The sequence below is a fragment of the Schistocerca gregaria genome, chromosome X (genome assembly GCF_023897955.1).
Source record: "Schistocerca gregaria isolate iqSchGreg1 chromosome X, iqSchGreg1.2, whole genome shotgun sequence".
Taxonomy (NCBI): Eukaryota; Metazoa; Arthropoda; class Insecta; order Orthoptera; family Acrididae; genus Schistocerca; species Schistocerca gregaria.
The window spans coordinates 301,880,739-301,903,106 of record NC_064931.1 but is presented as its reverse complement, the minus strand read 5'-3'; the positions used below and the strand labels follow the sequence as shown (position 1 = coordinate 301,903,106).

Here is a 22,368-nt window from a genome sequence, read left to right as displayed (position 1 = left end):
AGTCCACTACACGCAGCAAGCGGCTACACGGGTAGCAGGGGTTGTGTGGCGTGGGCTGGGCGTTTTTTCTTTAGGTTAGATGGCCTCGGGCAATTACAGAAAGGGCAACAACCTCAAAGGGTGCGGGGCAAAGTCAGGACATGCGGGAATCAAGCAGCAATCGGTATTGTGATTGTAAACGGTCGAAGCTGCATTGGTAAAGTACCGGAACTTCAAGCGCTGATAGAAAGCACCAAAGCTGAAGTTTTTACAAAGGCACAGACGGTGTTTAGAAAGGATAGATTGTATGCAACCGGTGGTGGCGTGTTTGTCGCTGTTAGTAGTAGTTTATCCTGTAGTGAAGTAGAAGTGGATAGTTCCTGTGAATTATTATGGGTAGAGGCTACACTCAACAACTAGGTTAATAATTGGCTCCTTTTACCGACCTCCGACTCAGCACCATTAGGGGCAGAACAACTGAGAGAAAATTTGCAACACATTTCACATAAATTTTCTCAGCATATTATAGTCTGAGGTGGAGATTTCAATTTACCAGATATAGACTGGGACACTCAGATGTCTAGGACGGGTGGTAGGGACAGAGCGTAGAGTGACATTATAATGAGTGCACTATCCGAAAATTACCTCGAGCAATTAAACAAAGAACCGACTCGTGGGGATAACATCTTGGTCCTGCTGATAACAAACACACCTGAACTTTTCGACTCTATAAGTGCAGAACTGGGAATCAGTGATCATACGTTGTAGCATCCCTGAATATGGAAGTTAGTAGGAATATTAAAAAAGGGAGGAAGGTTTATCTGTTTAGCAAAAGTGATAGAAGGCAGATTTCAGACTACCTAACAGATCAAAACAAAAATTTCTGTTCCGACATTGACAATGTTGAGTGTTTATGGAAAAAGTTCAAGGCAATCGTAAAATGCGTTTTAGACAGGTACGTGCCGAGTAAATCTGTGAGGGGCGGGAAAAACCCACCGTAGTTCAACAACAAAGTTAGGAAACTACTGCGAAAGCAAAGAGAGCTTCACTCCAAGTTTAAACGAAGCCAAAACCTCTCAGACAAACAGAAGCTAAAAGATGTCAAAGTTAGCGTAAGGAGGGCTATGCGTGAAGCGTTCAGTGAATTCGAAAGTAAAATTCTCTGTACCGACTTGACAGAAAATCCTAGGAAGTTCTGGTCTTACGTTAAATCAGTAAGTGGCTCGAAACAGCATATCCAGACACTCCGGGATAATGATGGCATTGATACAGAGGATGACACGCGTAAAGCTGAAATACTAAACACCTTTTTCCAAAGCTCTTTCACAGAGGAAGACCGCACTGCAGTTCCATCTCTAAATCCGCGCACAAACGAAAAAATAGCTGACATCGATATAAGTGTTCAAGGAACAGAAAAGCAACTGGAATCACTCAACAGAGGGAAGTCCACTGGACCTGACGGGATACCAATTCGATTCTACACAGAGTACGCGAAAGAAATAGCCCCCCCCCCCCCCCCACCTTCTAACAGCCATGTACCGCAAGTCTCTAGAAGAACGGAAGGTTCTAAATGATTGGAAAAGAGCACAGGTAGTCCCAGTCTTCAAAAAGGGTCGTCGAGCAGATGCGCAAAACTGTATACCTATATCTCTGACGTCGATCTGTTGTAGAATTTTAGAACATGTTTTTTGCTCGAGTATCATGTCGTTTTTGGAAACCCAGAATCTACTCTGTAGGAATCAACATGGATTCCGGAAACAGCGATCGTGTGAGACCCAACTCGCTTTATTTATTTATGAGACCCAGAAAATATTAGATACAGGCTCCCAGGTAGATGCCATTTTCCTTGACTTCCGGAAGGCGTTCGATACAGTTCCGCACTGTCGCCTGATAAACAAAGTAAGAGCCTACGGAATATTCAGATCAGCTGTGTGGCTGGATAGAAGAGGTTTTAGCAAACAGAACACAGCATGTTGTTAACAATAGAGAGACGTGTACAGACGTTAAAGTGACCTCTGGCGTGCCACCGGGGAGTGTTATGGAACCATTGCTTTTCACAATATATATAAATGACCTAATAGATAGTGTCGGAAGTTCCATGCGGCTTTTCGCGGATGATGCTGTAGTATACAAAGAAGTTGCAGCATTAGAAAATTGTAGCGAAATGCAATAAGATCTGCAGTGGATAGGCACTTGGTGCAGGGAGTGGCAACTGACCCTTAACATAGACAAATGTAATGTATTGCGAATACATAGAAAGAAGGATCCTTTATTGTATGATTACATGATAGCGGAACAAACACTGGTAGCAGTTACATCTGTAAAATATCTGGGAGTATGTTTACGGAACGATTTGAAGTGGAATGATCATATAAAATTAATTGTTGATAAGGCAGGTACCAGGTTGAGATTCATTGGGAGAGTCCTTAGAAAATGTAGTCCATCAACAAAGGAGGTGGCTTACAAAACACTCTTTCGACCTATACTTGAGTGTTGCTCGTCAGTGTGGGATCCGTACCAGATCGGGTTGACAGAGGAGGTAGAGAAGATCCAAAGACGAGCGGCGCGTTTCGTCACAGGGTTATTTGGTAACCGTGATAACATTACGGAGATGTTTAACAAACTCAAGTGGCAGACTCTGTAAGAGAGGCGCTCTGCATCGCGGTGTAGCTTGCTCGCCAGGTTTCGAGAGGGTGCGTTTCAGGATGAGGTATCGAATATATTGCTTCCCCCTACTTATACCTCCCGAGGAGATCACGAATGTAAAATTAGAGAGATTCGAGCACGCACGGAAGCTTTCAGACACTCGTTCTTCCCGCGAACCATACGCTACTGGAACATAAAAGGGAGGCAATGACCGTGGTTTGGGACCCTTACCTGGTAAGATTAACGGAGTACATTGAGATAGTTCAAGGAAGAGCAGCACGTTTTATATTATCGTGAAATACGGGAGAGAGTGTCACAGACGGGTTAGAGGATTTGGAGTGAATATAATTAAAACGAAGACGTTTTCAGTTGCGGGGGAATGTTCTCACGAGATTTCAGTCACTAACTTTCCCCACCGAATGCGAAAAGATTTTGTTGATCGGAACCTACATAGGGAGGCTTTCAGACAGTCGTTCTTCCCGCGAACCATACGCGACTGGAACAGAAAAGCGAGGTAATGACAGTGGCACGTAAAGTGCCCTCCGCCACACACTGTTGGGTGGCTTGTGGAGTATAGATGTAGATGTAGTTGTTAATATTTGAATTACTTACTTTAAAGTATGAACACAAACTATTTCAAGGGGGTTAGAAATCAATATTGGCAAATTGCAATATGTTTCTGCAATAGTCACAGTTTCAGTTTATGGGTCCCCATCATATTCTTTTCTGTTATAAGAAAGATAAACTAAATACTGCTTTTGCGAAAGAAATCTGAAGAATTTCCTTAAGAGTGTGAGTATAAAAAGTGCCTGTGCAATGTTGAAACTTCCTGGCAGATTAAAACTTTGTGCCGGAACGAGAGCCGATCTCGGGACCTTTGCCTTTCGCGGACAAGTGCTCTACCAAATGAGCTACCCAAGCACGACTCACGCCCCGTCCTCACAGCTTTAATTCCGCCAGTACCTCGTCTCCTACCTTCCTGGCGGAATTAAAGCTGCGAGGACGGGGCGTGAGTCGTGCTTGGGTAGCTCATTTGGAAGAGCGCTTGCCCGCGAATTGCAAAGGTCCCGAGATCGAGTCTCGGTCCGGCATACAGTTTTAATTTGCCAGGAAGTTTCATATCACTGCACACTCCGCTGTAGAATGAAAATTTCATTCTGTGTTATGTTATTTTACCTCATCTGAGGTGTCTGTATGTTAGTTAAACCAGGACTCTTTGTCATGCCAAATTCAGTCTCGTGAGATCTTTAATAACATCTTAGTGCCGATTTGGCTATTGAGTACTACAGTAACTATTATTACTACGAGCTAAACAACTTTTAAATATCCTGTTATTGCTGACTTGTGTAAATAGTAACTACTGCAACCCACTACTCAGTTCGTCCGGTAGTCGTGTGTAAATCATTGCACTATTAAAAGAAGTATTAGTGAAAGTCAATTTAGTAACGAATATTCATTTTTCTTAAAACATAATGTTTCAAATTATTATGCCTAATTAGGCTGGCGACCGTTCTTAGTTTCGTTTGTATGAAGCTTTCGACTTTCGTTACTCCCAGAGCAAAGCCTGTTCAGTTTTCTATTAATTGCCATAAATACGAAATTACTGTTCGATATCCTCTGCCCCCTAGGTAAACACACGGTCAAAACATTTCTAAATTCCTGCTAGAGGGTAACGCTAGTCTGCAAGAGCGTTATATTTGATGCGAACTTGCAGCTTTCGTGTTAGAAGTCCAAGAGAGTTGTTCGTCTCCATAAGCGTCATTATATTACGTTAGGGCAAGTGGATGGTTTGAATGGAAGGTTACAAGCCGTCTGGCTTGCATCCTTTGATTTATTTTAAATTCATCTGCCCCTTCTCTAGACTGGAGAGGGAGGAAACATCCTTGCATCTGCTTAAAGTCTCATTACGTTGATTTATTAAAGGAATAGCTAGAGTCTATGAATGCGTGATATATGCACACCTCACGTACTGCTATGAATGGTGCAGGTGTGCCGTGGACACTCAGAGCTTGATGCTGGCTTGCGCATGTTAAGTGGCCACCGACGGAACCTTTCGGAACCCATCAGCCCTCTACACTAAGTCGGGGTTATCGGCCTGTGGGACGGCTCGCCTCTTGAGATGGCCGAGGGCAACAGTTTCAAGTGCATACTGGAGCACCACAGTTTATGGCGGAAATTTACAACCCCTGGGATGTCGGGGCAAACCACTGTGAGAACAGGGACCACAGAAAATTCAGAAGTGTTAAACAACGCTGCGATTCGCCCTCGCTGGATGACGTCGGACGGGAATTTCTGGGACAAGCTAGCAAGTAAGATGTGCTCTGATTCGCCCGTGACTCTCGACATTCCAGGGTGGGAATTTTTAAACTTGTCATTAACACTCTATTGGCGGAAGACGCTAACGTTTTTCCTGATTGGCGTTTGAGGCCAGATTGGTGCAAACTGCCTAGTCGGGAGCTGCTGGAAGAAAAAGGGAAGTCCTGGTTTGATTGTGGATGTAGAAAGGACGCTCGTTCGAGACGTCGTGGCACTTGGAAGTGTCAAAGTCGTGAAGAGCGAGATTCTAGTTCTCCATTACGACCACGGTTCACCGACTTACCGCCGCAGCAGATTGTCGAGTGTTTACCGCAGCACGGCTCACTAGCTGGGGGTTACTATTTAAATAGGAAGTGTACCGTTGACACAGCTTTACTACACTCGATTCAAGCCTAATTATCGTTTGATGTCGTATTCAATAGGTCACTGGAGTTTCTAACTTAATCTTTGAGTTGTAATCGATTAATGAGTTAAAGGGGCAGCTAGGATACAGTAGTCAACTATCCACTTGCCCATCTTGTTAACTGTCGTCATCAATTAACTTTACTTTTTCATAGAATGTTGACGCAAATATTTTGTAATTGGTGACTTTAATAAATAATCGGTTTGTGTTTCATGTGCATTTTTACTTGAAGGAGTACATTGTATCCTTCAGTTCACTGATTTATCCTACTGAATGAGACGATAGTTATATAGTAGGATTATTGCAGTTTCCCTTCTTATGATTCTATTTTATGGCATTTCAAGACAGCGATTCCGATGCGTTATTTTCAGTTAACGTGGAGTCTTGATGGGAGTGTATCGGAGTATGGGCAGGTCCATTACTATGATAGGTTTCACAGTCTCACACACCGGAGGATATTACATTTAATATAAGAAAACAATGTAACCTATTGTCATGAAACTCTCATAGCTCCACTAGTACCAGAGACATTATACTCAGTACTTTGGAAGTCTTTGTAGGACAAAGAGGATCCCAACTACGATGACCACGACAATGTAGGGAGCAGAATGGAAAAATATGAAGTCAAGATCACAAAATAGTAGTTATTTAGCCGATTTTGATTCTCTTTATCGCGTAAATGAGGTTAATCTGCATGGAGTTTTGAAACCTTGAGACATAGCAATACAAGTCACACGACAAGCTAGTAAAAACCTATAACTAAAATTTATACATTTTCAAAGTGTTTTGAATGTGAATTGGTAGGTTTCAGGTTATTCTTACCTGCCTTATAGTCATCGTGTCTTCACATGGTGCCTTTTCGCAATTGACTTTCGTCAGCATCCATGGACCTAGAATTCAGACCGATATACACTCCTGGAAATTGAAATAAGAACACCGTGAATTCATTGTCCCAGGAAGGGGAAACTTTATTGACACATTCCTGGGGACAGATACATCACATGATCACACTGACAGAACCACAGGCACATAGACACAGGCAACACAGCATGCACAATGTCGGCACTAGTACAGTGTATATCCACCTTTCGCAGCAATGCAGGCTGCTATTCTCCCATGGAGACGATCGTAGAGATGCTGGATGTAGTCCTGTGGACCGGCTTGCAATGCCATTTCCACCTGGCGCCTCAGTTGGACCAGCGTTCGTGCTGGACGTGCAGACCGCGTGAGACGACGCTTCATCCAGTCCCAAACATGCTCAATGGGGGACAGATCCGGAGATTTTGCTGGCTAGGGTAGTTCACTTACAACTTCTAGAGCATGTTGGGTGGCACGGGATACATGCGGACGTGCATTGTCCTGTTGGAACAGCAAGTTCCCTTGCCGGTCTAGGAATGGTAGAACGATGGGTTCGATGACGGTTTGGATGTACCGTGCACTATTCAGTGTCCCCTAGACGATCACCAGAGGTGTACGGCCAGTGTAGGAGATCGCTCCCCACACCATGATGCCGGGTGTTGGCCCTGTGTGCCTCGGTCGTATGCAGTCCTGATTGTGGCGCTCACCTGCACGGCGCCTAACACGCATACGACCATCATTGGCACCAAGGCAGAAGCGACTCTCATCGCTGAAGACGACACGTCTCCATTCGTCCCTCCATTCACGCCTGTCGCGACACCACTGGAGGCGGGCTGCACGATGTTGGGGCGTGAGCTGAAGACGGCCTAACGGTGTGCGGGACCGTAGCCCAGCTTCACGGAGACGGTTGCGAATGGTCCTCGCCGATACCCCAGGAGCAACAGTGTCCCTAATTTGCTGGGAAGTGGCGGTGCGGTCCCCTACGGCACTGGGTAGGATCCTACGGTCTTGGCGTGCATCCATGCGTCGCTGCGGTCCGGTCTCTGGTCGACGGGCACGTGCACCTTCCGCCGACCACTGGCGACAACATCGATGTACTGTGGAGACCTCACGCCCCACGTGTTGAGCGATTCGGCGGTACGTCCACCCGGCCTCCCGCATGCCCACTATACGCCCTCGCTCAAAGTCCGTCAACTGCACATACGGTTCACGACGCGGCATGCTACCAGTGTTAAAGACTGCGATGGAGCTCCGTATGCCACGGCAAACTGGCTGACACTGACGGCGGCGGTGCACAAATGCTGCGCAGCTAGCGCCATTCGACGGCCAACACCGCGGTTCCTGGTGTGTCCGCTGTTCCGTGCGTGTGATCATTGCTTGTACAGCCCTCTCGCAGTGTCCGGAGAAAGTATGGTGGGTCTGACACACCGGTGTCAATGTGTTCTTTTTTCCATTTCCAGGAGTGTATCATTGAGGTCTTTGTTACAAAGCTTGTTAATTTCCCTTTAACAGTAAATCCTAAACATTATAGATATGATCAATACTCAAGTTTTATTGGGATCACCTTGAAATTTTACGACGGACGGTAGATTTAAATTACTGATGCTTAGTTCCCTGCATTACTACAGAATTAAATTGTTTTCGTAAATCTTTCTCTTTATGGCCAATCGTAGGTTCGCCATACTTAATACTGCTGGTCTCTCTGGCAACAAACGGCTTCTACGGGGTTTCCCTATGGTGGACGTTGTCGTCTGTCTCACTCACACACTACAGCACAATAGACGCCTGGGTACTTCACCATCTCGTTGAAAATCTGCGCACTTTGTGGCACACGATCCAGGACGCAGGACTCGTTTCACAATTCCTGTAGGCTGACTCTTTCGGCCATATACTTAAATGAGAGCGAAATGCTCTTTAACTCACACACCTCCACTTCATAACATGTTGGCGTGACACATATGCTATGAAGTAAGACCCAAATTTATAAGATACAAATTCATAATACAATAAGATAAATATCCTAAGCGCCAGATCAATAGTGTCATTATTTGCAGTGGTGTTGATGCAGCATACTTTAAATTTGAAGAAACTTATATCTAACATAAATTATGAATTGCGGCATATTAATTAAATTTAAAAAAAGCTATACATTTATCAAAATCGACTGTCAATTGAAATGCCGCAGAAGTATCAGCGTCACTGCTCTCACTTTCACAGAATCCTTTCGTCACAACGAAGTCTCTAGCGGCGCTCTAGAGATTCGGAGCCGAGTACCCCCCAGAAATTCTGTATGGCTCTGAATTCCGTCGCCAACGTTTTTCGGGAACAAATCTGTTGTAATTCGAATCGGACTAACACTTTCCGAAACCTCCCAGGATCTGCACCTAACGCTTCCCCCAGTGGAATCGATAGAAACAGATCTAAGGTACACAATAACCAATTGACTTACATCGTTTGCAAGATGCTCGGGAGTTCTTCAATGATTCTGACACGTTATTCGAGTCCCACTAGAGACATGCATCTCGTGACAAATTCCCAGTCGACTTCATCGGCAATTTAATATATTTTTTTTAAAATTTAAATAGCTCCCTTAGACTCAAAACTAACAACAAATATGAACAAATCTCATCCCCCGTTTAATTCCAAATCTCATCCCCAGTCTAATTCATTGCAGTGAATCTGCGTAAACACATCATTACTCCATGCAACAATAATTTATTCCCCCAAAATACTCTCAGATAGCCGGCCGTTGTGGCCGAGTTGTTCTAGACGCTTCAGTCTCGAACCGTGCGACCGCTACGGTCGTAGGTTCGAATCCTGCCTCGGGCATGGATGTGTGTGATGTCCATCGGTTAGTTAGGTTTAAGTAGTTCTATGTTGTAGGGGACTCATGACCTGCGATGTTAAGTCCCATAGTGCTTAGAGCCACATTCTCAGATAAGTAGATAATTTTAATTTTCCAAATTTCTCCGACCTCCATGCACCCACATTGGCGTGACCATAACTTATAATTTCGAAATGACAACCAACATAAAACCATCCTAGAACTTAAGTATAACACATACATTAACATAAATAAATCCCTTTTATAGCCCAAAACCTAATTTATATGCATAATGTGCACTGTTTTTTTGACTTGGTACCCTTCACCAAATTATTGAGTTCTTCAACCTCCTCCCAGCCAAAAGTGCGTCTAAACTATCTCTTTAAAGTTGAAGAGACCTTACGCAAAACAAAAAACAAAACAAAAAACCATATTCGACGAAACCACAAACAAGCTCAAATAAATTCTGAAATAAAACATTTCAAATTACCCCTCCAAATAATCTTATAATCTGAACACAGATACACTTATTTCTTAGCCTACTTTCCGCTTCTCAATCCTCAGTCTCAATTCTGCCACGTTTCTTAATCCTATAAGTTTTCCTGAAACAGGGTATTTGAGTCGGAAGGTATTAGGGTGAGGACATTCTGCCACTACAAATGGCCCATAGTGCAGTTCAAACAAGTTTCTTGGTTCTTCATCCACTTCACTGGACTTTTCTTTCGTATGTACTAGGACTTCGTCTCCTATTTTGTATTTAATGGTTTTGTACCACCTATCATGCCGTTTCTTCCTTTCCGCTGCCAACTTCTCCATACGGGATTTTACCGCCTGCTCCCTCTCAGCCCCCCCCCCCCCCCCCATGAACCATGGACCTTGCCGTTGGTGGGGAGGCTTGCGTGCCTCAGCGATACAGATGGCCGTACCGTAGGTGCAACCACAACGGAGGGGTATCTGTTGAGAGGCCAGACAAACGTGTGGTTCCTGAAGAGGGGCAGCAGCCTTTTCAGTAGTTGCAGGGGCAACAGTCTGGATGATTGACTGATCTGGCCTTGCAACATTAACCAAAATGGCCTTGCTGTGCTGGTACTGCGAACGGCTGAAAGCAAGGGGAAACTACAGCCGTAATTTTTCCCGAGGACATGCAGCTTTACTGTATGATTAAATGATGATGGCATCCTCTTGGGTAAAATATTCCGGAGGTAAAATAGTCCCCCATACGGATCTCCGGGCGGGGACTACTCAGGAGGATATCGTTATCAGGAGAAAGAAAACTGGCATTCTACGGATCGGAGCGTGGAATGTCAGATCCCTTAATCGGGCAGGTAGGTTAGAAAATTTAAAAAGGGAAATGGATAGGTTAAAGTTAGATATAGTGGGAATTAGTGAGGTTCGGTGGCAGGAGGAACAAGACTTCTGGTCAGGTGACTACAGGGTTATAAACACAAAATCAAATAGGGGTAATGCAGGAGTAGGTTTAATAATGAATAGGAAAATAGGAATGCGGGTAAGCTACTACAAACAGCATAGTGAACGCATTATTGTGGCCAAGATAGATACGAAGCCCACACCTACTACAGTAGTACAAGTTTATATGCCAACTAGCTCTGCAGATGATGAAGAAATTGAAGAAATGTACGATGAAATAAAAGAAATTATTCAGATAGTGAAGGGAGACGAAAATTTAATAGTAATGGGTGACTGGAATTCGAGTGTAGGAAAACGGAGAGAAGGAAACATTGTAGGTGAATATGGATTGGGGCTAAGAAATGAAAGAGGAAGCCGCCTAGTAGAATTTTGCACAGAGCACAACTTGATCATAGCTAACACTTGGTTGAAGAATCATGAAAGAAGGTTGTATACGTGGAAGAACCCTGGAGATACTAAAAGGTATCAGATAGATTATATAATGGTAAGACAGAGATTTAGGAACCAGGTTTTAAGTTGTAAGACATTTCCAGGGGCAGATGTGGACTCTGACCACAATCTATTGGTTATGACCTGTAGATTAAAACTGAAGAAACTGCAAAAATGTGAGAAATTAAGGAGATGGGACCTGGATAAACTGAAAGAACCAGAGGTTGTACAGAGTTTCAGAGAGAGCATAAGTCTGACACAGTCGTCCAACTTCTCGCATATACCGCTCGCAAGGATTACTCGCCAGGTGGTACACGGATATGTTAATGTGTTTTGTATCCTGGTCGTTCATAAATTTATTCCAAACGTTTGATATGAACTGAAATCAGTTGTCAGAAAAAAGACTTTCATGTTTGATTATATTTTTAAAGAAATCCTTTCCTAATTTGGCTAACAGTGTGTTGCTGTTAGCTTTTCGTATCAGATAAAGTTTAATAAATTTTGAAAAGAGGTTCACAACAACAAATATGTGCTTCATACCGCTACTTCCTGTGGCAGTGGGCCAAAATTATAAACCAACAGCATCTCTCCTACCTTGGTCAGTATTATACTTTGCATTTCCCCTTGTTCATTTGTAGTGCAATATTTTACTTGCTGACATCGTTCACAGGCAGCCAGCTGTGCACGTACCCGTATGGCGAGGTTATTAACGTGGATGTATTGCTCTGTAAGTTCCGTGCACTTCTGGACCCGTGCCTTATATTGGACGTAATCTGTCAGGTGCTCGACATATTTGTCTGGGAAGCACAGTCTCCAATCATCCGTCTTCTGGACTCATCTGCGAAACAGTACACCTTTTTGGATCTTAAAGTAGCGGGGTATTTTTTCGTAGTCCTTGCTTTCAAAATTGATTTTGATGTTTTCAGTTCAGGGTCATCATTTTGCGCTCTCCACATATCCCTGCACACCGCACGAATTTCCTGTTCCACCGGTACTACTTTCATGTACGGCAACTGAAATTCGTTCTTTGTCTCCTCCCCTTCTTTGTCTTCCTCTCCAACAGGCAACCGCGACAGAGCATCGGCAATACAATTCTCGGTCCCTTTAATGTAGCGTATCTGGTAACTAAATTGTTGCAGGAGCATTTCCCAGCGCATCAGGCGGTCGTTAAATATTCTACAGTCTTGCAGAAAGCTAAAGGCCTTACGGTCGGGTAGTACTACTATCCTCTACCTTCCAAATACATTCGGAACTTTCTGAATCCATACATGATTGCCAGAAGCTCATATTCTGATTTACTGTTTCCGCGTTCATGTTTGTTGAGCATGCGGCTAGCAAAAGCCACACTCCGGTGTTGTATCTACCCGTACATCTGTTTTTCTTGGAAGATTTCACGGCCTATCTCATAATCTGACCTGTCCGACGACCAACAGAACAAAGTGTCACGTCGGCATGATAGAGCATCTTGCTCGCACACAGTTTATCCTTTATGTTCTGTAATTTGTTTTCACATCCCTCGGTCCATTTCCATGAAATGTTTTTTTTAATAATTTACGTAAATTTGGGTTATTCATTAATCCATCCCCCAAGAATTTTCGATAAAACCCACATAATCATATGTATGATTCTAATTTCTCTATGTTGGTTCGCCTCTTACAATCCATGATTGATTTTAATTTCCTCGGTAGTCGGTAAAATTCTCTCAGATGTAAGAGTGTGTCCTAGAAACTGAATTTCCGCTCGGACAAATTCGAATTTGGCAATCTTTAACGTCATCCCTCCTCGTCTTAAGGCCACAGCGATTTACGGTGTTTGTACCAGGATGCAGTCACTATTAAAAATGTCATCCACATAGATCACCAACTTGCTCATTAAGCGTTCTCGTAAGACATGGCTCAGCGCTTTCACAAATACTGCCACTGAAATCATGAGGTCGAACGGTACAACCTTTAACTGGTTGCTTCGTCCTACCAATAAGAAAGCTGTGTAACGTCTGCTTTCTCCTCCCAATGGGATTTGCTAAAATCCTGAAGTGAAGTCAACACTTGACATCAATTTTATGTTCCTGAAGTTTTGCAGCAATTCCTCCATATTACCAGGCTGGTCGAGTTCTCTCACAATTACCTTACTTATCTTACGCGCGTGTAACAAGATTCTAACCGATTTCTCTTTTTTCTTTACAATTACAATGGGATTACAATAATCGCTCCTACATTGCTCTATAATATCTCATTCTAGCATTTGCCTTAATTTGTCCCTGACGGGTTCCCGATCAGCAATAGCAATTATGTAAGGCTTGCACTTAATCGGCTCATGCGACTTCGCTTTAATGGAGACTGGAAGTCTGTTACTTTATCGGGACGATCAGAAAATATGTCCTCATAACGGCACAACAATTCACATAACTCCTTTTTCTCTACCTCCGATATACCCTCCAATGCTTCTACCGCTTCCTTTCTCTTGTAACACATATTGTTTTCCTCATCCCAATCGTGTGTAAATATGGTGAGCGCAATCTGGTTGTCACCCGTCAAATGATTCTTAAATTTTAATTTCCTTTTATCACCTTCAATTTCAAAATCCAAGCTCCTTCCCATACAGTGAAGCGAAGTTTCATATTTACATGAGAAATCTGTTCCCAGCACCACATCTTTTAAAAGCTCATTCACTACAAAGCATCCTATACTAAAATGATGCTCCTAGCAATTGAATTCCAAAAGCACTTCTTGCCTTATCGGCTTACTTGAACCACCAACTGCAGTTTTAATTTTTACACTTTTTACAGGTAGTAATACTAATTTCTTGTTCTTTACCCTATGTACAAAACCTTCCGACACTGACGGCACATTACTTCCAGAATCGAGTATCGTGTCTACTTTGTCATCATTTACTTTAATTTCAATGATAGGCTGTACATTTACCATTTCTCTAAACACTGTTCCCTCAATAAATAATTCTGTATGTCTCGTCCCTTCTCTTCCATCTCTATCGTACACATATCCTGTTAAATCCACCATTCAGTTTCGTACTCTTCCCAAAATAATTCATGAAATGCTTCTTTGGCTCTAATTTTATTTTTTTCCCCTTCTGAACCTCTTGCTATTTTAAACATCTCTCGAGTCAACAAATAAGGCAATAACGATCGTAATGTTCTACCGTACTATCGCCAGTCAGTTACAGTAAAATCTCATTCCTCCTTAAGATACCACTGTGTCAAAATATCACTATCTATATTAGAATCAAACTCACTGTATTCTCCCTTAAAATTATCGACATTAGTACCTACGACATCATTGCCATGTAATAAAGCATTAATTTTTACTTTCACACCATTACAAACATCTTCACAAACAGCACTTTCAACAGCCGCTGATACGAGTACATCATACAACTCGCTACACAAAACCTCAATTACCTCCGTCGACAAATCACCAATATAAGAACCGTTCATAGTTTCACCATCCCCTGCCGTTACATCAAATAAATTATAGCTGCAGCGTCGTGGAATTTCAGAATCAACAGTTACATTAAATTTCGCTGTGTTTTGATTTAAACCTGAGCATAATACCTTTTACTCTCCTACACGCTCCTGCGCCACATTTATAGCACATCGCACGTCAAATTCAGATCCACATTCATTATCAAACAAACATTCAAGATCCACAGATCAATCCAGACTTTTAAGTTCACCTCCATTAGTAGAAAGACAACCACACATTCCTTCATCTGAACTATCACTACAAGCAGCTTCACCTTTCGTAACTCCTACCACATAAAACACCATGACTACCTTCCTTCAAAAATAATTCACCAACATCCGCGATACACACTGAAACTCCCTGCTAAACCCACAGGATAGGACATGTAGTTTAACCTGAGGAAAGGGGCCGAAATAAGCGGCGGTCAGTTACACTCTAACATACAACCTTTTATTTCATCATACATTACAAGGGCCAAGAAAAATATAAAAAAAACACGGCTTAAGTTTTGAAACTTAATTAGCGGCTGAATGCGCTGTACAATCTCATGCCTTAAGAGCAAGACCACTGTAATTTAAATACGACTGAAAGGCAATAACTTAAAGCTGAACCAAAATCAGAAATTTAAAAGGCACAGCGTTATCTTAAAACAGTTCCTTAATTAGGCTGAAGGACCAAAAAACCTGACACTTTAAGAGCAAAACAACTTAAATTCAAAATCCACTGAAGATCCAACTCTTAAGAATCAATAACATTAATTTTAAAAATGCCGAAGGCTTTACGTAAAACAGTTCTTAATTAGACTGAAAGCCCAAACCAGCTGACGCCTTAAGGGCAAAACAACCTCAATCTAAAAATCGGCTAGAAGACATACGAGTACAAACAACATGAACAAACAAGAAAAGGCGTTACACCCAAGGGCGCTCAGAAGTTCCGAGGGTCGGCCTGGAATTCAAAGACTAACGCTCGGTTAGGCAGTCGGCTCAACCATTGTCGATCCGACGACAACCCAACCGACAGACAGTGAACCGACCCACCGACAACATAACCTCTGATTCACCCGATCAGCGCAACAACAGGGAGTTCAATTGAACAACGTTGAAGGTATTGGCGCTCACAACTAATTATACATTGAGCTGTCAAACTACACACCGTGCTCGACAGCGACAACACGATGAGGAAAATAGACTGCCTGAATTTGCGTCAACGTCCAGGGCAGGTAACCGGAACAATATTCCGCTGGTGCACTTCAATTCAAATAAGCAATTTCACCGGAGGGTGGTTAAAATTTGCCAACTTGAAAACACATGTTGTTGTTCGCAGGAATATCCCAACAGCTGACAACTCCAAACGACACAATGTGAACGGTCGTGACTTGCTGGTAGATTAAGTCAAAATTCAACTTTCATGTCCAGGATCGGTAAACCACGAACCTTGTAACAAAAGGAACAGCACCACACAGTCCGACAACGCATAGAGGCCGCCAGTGGGCCCGACCAACTACAAGCATCGGAGATTTCCTCGCTGCTCCACGCCAACCGACCAACTGCAGAGGCCTGGAAACTGTGAAAGGACCAAGTATACGTCGGCCGATGAGACAAACAACCGAGCGACCCACCAACGGCCGTCCCGCTCCAATCTCCCTCCGTCGGACAGTTCATGCGCGTCGCCAGCGGTCGGCGAGCACTGGCTGTCGGCGCCTTGACGGCGCTCCGTGCCTCGACTTCACTGCTTCTGCGTCCCGACTGCATTGCTGGTCAGTCCCGAAGTGACTGCAGACACACGACGACCCGAAAATACTATCGGTCGCTCCAGAGATTGTAGGACATTGTACTTATCGATATACGCTGCTGCTGCCGCTCACGGGTAAGTAGGCAGGAAGATAGTGACGCCAGTAAATGGAATAAGAAAACGAGGCGGCAGTACAGTAATAGAAGATGACAAATAATAAATGGCATGAACACGAGCCGTGCACGGCTCACACAAAAACAAATTCATTAACAGCTTACGAGACTAATTCTACGCCTCCCTTATTAACCTCTTTAACAGCTTTCGCAGTAGCAATATCACCTGAAATATCATTACCTAACCGCTGGTTAGTACCTCTTTAGAATTTTCTTTACCATTCAACTCCATCAAAATCAGCTCCACCTCAGCCTCCTCTTGGCACATACAATATTTAATTGTATTAACATTCACACTCTCTTTCGTCTCACGTTCATAAAACAAATCATTTATTCCTAAAATGTCATCATAGACTTTATCGTTATCTTTCATTAACTTAGGATTACGACTTTTCGTACGATAAGATATGAAAATATAACTACTTGATTCGCACCTCTTAATAATTTCATTTCAAAATTCTGACGCCTTTCTATCGACTTATCAACACCTATCACATTTCAGCTTACTCGCGTTCTATTCATCGCCGGTCTACACTCCTGGAAATGGAAAAAAGAACACATTAACACCGGTGTGTCAGACCCACCATACTTGCTCCGGACACTGCGAGAGGGCTCTACAAGCAATGATCACACGCACGACACAGCGGACACACCAGGAACCGCGGTGTTGGCCGTCGAATGGCGCTAGCTGCGCAGCAGTTGTGCACCGCCGCCAAGAGTGTCAGCCAGTTTGCCGTGGCATACGGAGCTCCATCGCAGTCTTTAACACTGGTAGCATGCCGCGACAGCGTGGACGTGAATCGTATGTGCAGTTGACGGACTTTGAGCGAGGGCGTATAGTGGGCATACGGGAGGCCAGGTGGACGTACCGCCGAATTGCTCAACACGTGGGGCGTGAGGTCTCCACAGTACATCGATGTTGTCGCCAGTGGTCGGCGGAAGGTGCACGTGTCCGTCGACCTGGGACCGGACGCACGGATGCACGCCAAGACCGTAGGATCCTACGCAGTGCCGTAGGGGACCGCACCGCCACTTCCCAGCAAATTAGGGACACTGTTGCTCCTGGGGTATCGGCGAGGACCATTCGCAACCGTCTCCATGAAGGTGGGCTACGGTCCCGCACACCGTTAGGCCGTCTTCCGCTCACGCCCCAACATCGTGCAGCCCGCCTCCAGTGGTGTCGCGACAGGCGTGAATGGAGGGACGAATGGAGACGTGTCTTCTTCAGCGATGAGAGTCGCTTCTGCCTTGGTGCCAATAATGGTCGTATGTGTGTTTGGCGCCGTGCAGGTGAGCGCCACAATCAGGACTGCATACGACCGAGGCACACAGGGCCAACACCCACCATCATGGTGTGGGGAGCGCCTTCTACACTGGCCGTACACCTCTGGTGATCGTCGAGGGGACACTGAATAGTGCACGGTACATCCATACCGTCATCGAACCCATCGTTCTACCATTCCTAGACCGGCAAGGGAACTTTCTGTTCCAACAGGACAATGCACGTCCGCATGTATCCCGTGCCACCCAACGTGCTCTAGAAGGTGTAAGTCAACTACCCTGGCCAGCAAGATCTCCGGATCTGTCCCCCATTGAGCATGTTTGGGACTGGATGAGGCGTCGTCTCACGTGGTCTGCACGTCCAGCACGAACGCTGGTCCAACTGAGGCGCCAGGTGGAAATGGCATGGCAAGCCGTTCCACAGGACTACATCCAGCATCTCTACGATCGTCTCCATGGGAGAATAGCAGCCTGCATTGCTGCGAAAGGTGGATATACACTGTACTAGTGCCGACATTGTGCATGCTCTGTTGCCTGTGTCTATGTGCCTGTGGTTCTGTCAGTGTGATCATGTGATGTATCTGACCCCAGGAATGTGTCAATAAAGTTTCCCCTTCCTGGGACAATGAATTCACGGTGTTCTTATTTCAGTTTCCAGGAGTGTATTTTGCCATATCGGAACCTGAGCTTGTGTGAAACTTATTTTCCCGATCACCTATAACGCTGGTTCATTTCGCCAGGTGTCGGTCCCTCAAATCTACGTTCTTGGTGTTGGTCCCTGTCACGAAAATATCCGTTCCCATTACCCCTTTGAAATTTATCATTGGATGTGTTCCTGTTACCGTTTCCTTTATCAACACTGGTGTTTTCGTTGCGTTGCCAGTTCTAATTTTTGTACAAAGTCCAAAAATTGATATGTTGAGTTGCTAGGACTGTGCACTAGAACCCACTGCAAATTTTCCTGTAACCGCCTTTTCAACGTCGTAATTTCAGTGGACCTTTCGCATGCATTAATCCCCCAAGTTCCCTTTTACAAAGTTCTTGCATCGATCCGTTCCCGTATTTAAATGTTGGCCCCTTCAGAAACTCATTCTGGAGTCGAATTTGCTTCGCTTCACTCCAAACCTTGTTCTGGAAACTGCTTTCAAATATTTCGAAGGTAGTGAACTTATCACCGTGTATATTTGCCCACGATTGCGTCTCACCTTCCAAATGTACCCTGCATGCTGCTAGAAAATTTACTGGTTGATATTTCTCGTCATTTCCAAAACATTTGCCTGATCCTGAGTTAATCCGCGTACACTGATCAACGTGGAGGTTTGATGTGCAACTAAAGAATTCAATTCGCTTTTCATTGATTTGCTTTTTAACTTAACTATGTTCTATTTTAATGCTGGATTTTACTTATATATATAAACTTAAATGATGCTCCTTCTTGGGAAATATCCAGCAGAATGAGGTCTTTGAAATTATTGTAAGTCATCTAAAAAATTAAAGGCCTGTCAGTGTGCCTCTGTAGAAGCCTACGTAGAGTCCAGAGCTAGCCCACGATGCCTACGGGGCCGAAGTCTCGGAGACGACGGAGGAACACTGCAGCATGTAGCCTCGGCGGTAACTGGAGACTGTACACGACTCGGCCCTCTGAAGGTAATTGTCCCCCGTAGCTCTGTGCTCTCGTACTTATCGAGGCATTGACCAATCGCTATCTCCATACGTGATGCCGATGGGTTCACAGCTGTATCCCCCGTTGAACCTCCCTATAATTCGTGGTAACAAACCATGGAGCTGGTGCGCTACGAGTATTTCGAGCGCGGCTTATCGATTGAGGAGCGGCGCTCTCTGGAGGCGTGAGTACCTTTACCACACACTCCCCACGTCTGTTGACTCGCAGTAACCGCCTACACCGGCACATTTTTGATATATAAGACAAAGAAAATCCAAAAAAAGTCTGATTTCTGCTTCAGGGTTGACATATTCAACGGTGATTGAAACAGTAGCAGTGAACTAACACTTGGCTGTTACCTGATGAGTGAAACAAGAGACACATATATGTATCTGTGTTGACAATCATCCCTTGTATTTGATACTGGATGATCCAGGACACAGATACAGCGAGTGTCTTTGCCCGTCTTTTTCACCTTCTCGGGGACATACGATGATCCGTAATACACTTTTTTACAGCGTGCGACTTCTTCCCCTGATCGTAAGCTAAGGACGTGGCCGTCTTCCAAAACAATTTTATTGAGTTCCTTGTCAAGCATATACGTACCGCTGTATATTGCACTAAATCGAGTGAACCCACGAGGTACCTCTCCAAGACAAGGAATCACTATACAACTTTATCCTGCGAAGTGTTTCGATTGCGCTACAATGCAAATAATCATCATCTCTGTACAATGCTAATGAGTGTCCCGTAAAAACTTGGGTGTTCTCTTCAAGACCTAATTTGTCGTACAACTGTTGCATTGTACATGTATTCTGATCTGTTTCTTTATAAGTTTCCGGATAATCTTTTTTAAGATTCACATCATATACAGGACAATTGCGAAAACACGTTGTCTCAAACATTTCTATCAAATGAGAAGCTAATGATTGTTTATGGTGACAGGAAACTTCAAAATTACTCTCTACAGATTTGAATCGAAGATATCCAGTATGGATCAGCAACTTTACTACGGAGTCACTTTCCCTCAAAGATTTCGGGATGAGATCCACATTCCAGTCTCCAACTCTTTCGTAGAGTTCATCTGTCCACTAAACTCCACATATGGCTGTGATGCGATTTTCTCGTAGCACTGGTGCCCCACACAGGATGAAAATTTTGGCTTCCTGACTACCTGGATTGAATTACAGTCTGTTCAATGCAGTCGTTTCTTACTCGGACGAATCACCATTAACCAGGTAACTCAGATAGCCAGTGTGTATATTCAACATGATCTTGTACTAACTGAAATACACTGGTCTTCAAAATTAAAGCAACAAATCATTGTTTCCCCGTGCTGTGTCTAATTAACTACATAATCATACAAACTGTAAACAAATGACCGTACGTTCGTATTCTGCACGGAAGATAGCATTCCACCCAAGGAACAACCATGCCAACGATGAGGTCAGGGCACCTATCAAACGGGGTGGTGTTTGCAGGGTGTTCACAATGTACAATCTCTGTGTACACATTCACAGACGGTGCTCTGTGGCACAGTGAAGATGCAAACCAGACTCCCTGCCGTGGAGGGACATAGAAAAATTGTCCAAATGGTTCTAAGCACTATGGGACTTGACAACTGGGGTTATCAGTTCCCTAGACTTAGAACTACTTAAACCTAACTGACCTAAGTACATCACACACATCCACGCCTGTGGCAGGATTCGAACCTGCGACTGTAGCAGGTGCACAGTTGTGGACTGAAACACCTAGAACCGCTCGGCCGAAGCGGCAGGCGGACATAGAAAGAATGGAAGCAGGACAGTCGCAGGCTCATTTGTCCCGATGGCTTAACGTGAATCGTTCCATCTCTATGATAACAGTTATCAGTTTAGGCTAAAAGCATTTGACCATTAAGCAACACGTGGGTAAACATGAGAACAAGTGGGCTACTCCGTGACCATCTTGGTCATACGTTATGTTAATTTTAATGCCAGTTACAGTCTATTAACTTATAATGACAGTTATCGGTCACAAATGTTTAGTAAATGAACAAAACAAGGGCCCAAGTGAGTGATTTGTTTACATAAGGGTCATTAAATGAGGTTCTGGAAAGTGGGCAGTTTGTTTACATAAGAGAACAGTGGGCCCTTTTGTCATGAAACTCTCAAAGCTTCACTACCTTTAATTTGCGTTTTTGCACCCACAGTCGTTGAACAGGGAATCTGCTGTGCATTGTTCAACCAAGACTAGAAATAACTGTATCTGAGGAATCTTTTTGGGCTATAAAGGGACACGTAGTGAGGAGTGACCAAAGAGTGGTCAAGGTGGCATGTCAGTTACTGAGAGACAAAGGAAGCGAATCCACAACCATGCTGCTCGTGTAGGTATATATTGTCTGAGGAACCCTGTTTCCCGATTATTTTGATATGAAAGCTGCTGTAACAGTTCAGTTTGGCGGGTCTTTGTGCCATGAATCATGTGGGTTCTGGGTTACTTACAGGTGCTTCAGGAGGAATAGGTTTACTTATGGTGTCTCCTTTCCCCTCTTTAAAAAGTTGTAGAAGTGTTTTTCTTTTTATTGCAATGTAGACTGCTGATTTAAGTTCTCAGTTTTGTGATACTTTGTTTTTGTGGCAAATCACGTGTGTCGTGAGTAAGCAAGATACAGTATGTAACAGGTCGAATTAATTTTTCCAGTGTGCCCTTCGTAATCCTCAAAGCATTACAGAACCGGTTTTGCTATTTATTCCGATGTAGCCTGCTGAATTAATTATGCAGTTTTGTGTTGCTTTCTTTGTGTGAAGAACTACGTAGATTTCGAGTAATTACATTATTTCTCTTTCCCCTCTCTGAACACTACAAAAGGGTTTTCGTTTCCCATCCATCCAAAAATTATGGCGTTCATTGTTAAATTTCAGAGAGATTATTTTATTCTTAAGAAACACCTGTAAAGCGCCATGTCGAGTCCATAGATGAAGCAATGATATGAAATAATTTTAATTCAAATTCAAGGATGAGATATCTTGCTCATTTTGAACCAGTGCAGCTATCCTGTGTGGTGTGCGTGCGTGTGTGTGTGTGTGTGTGTGTGTGTGTGTGTGTGTGTGTGTGTGTAGTACCATAGTTTTGATATACTTTGTTCAAAAATGTTCAAATGTGTGTGAAATCATATG

At 43.8% G+C, this 22,368-nt stretch overlaps 1 pseudogene; it reads right to left on the bottom strand.

Moving 5' to 3' along the window:
* Positions 1-19,404: 19,404 nt before the first annotated feature.
* Positions 19,405-20,481, bottom strand: LOC126298038 (rab GDP dissociation inhibitor alpha-like; annotated as a pseudogene).
* Positions 20,482-22,368: the final 1,887 nt, after the last annotated feature.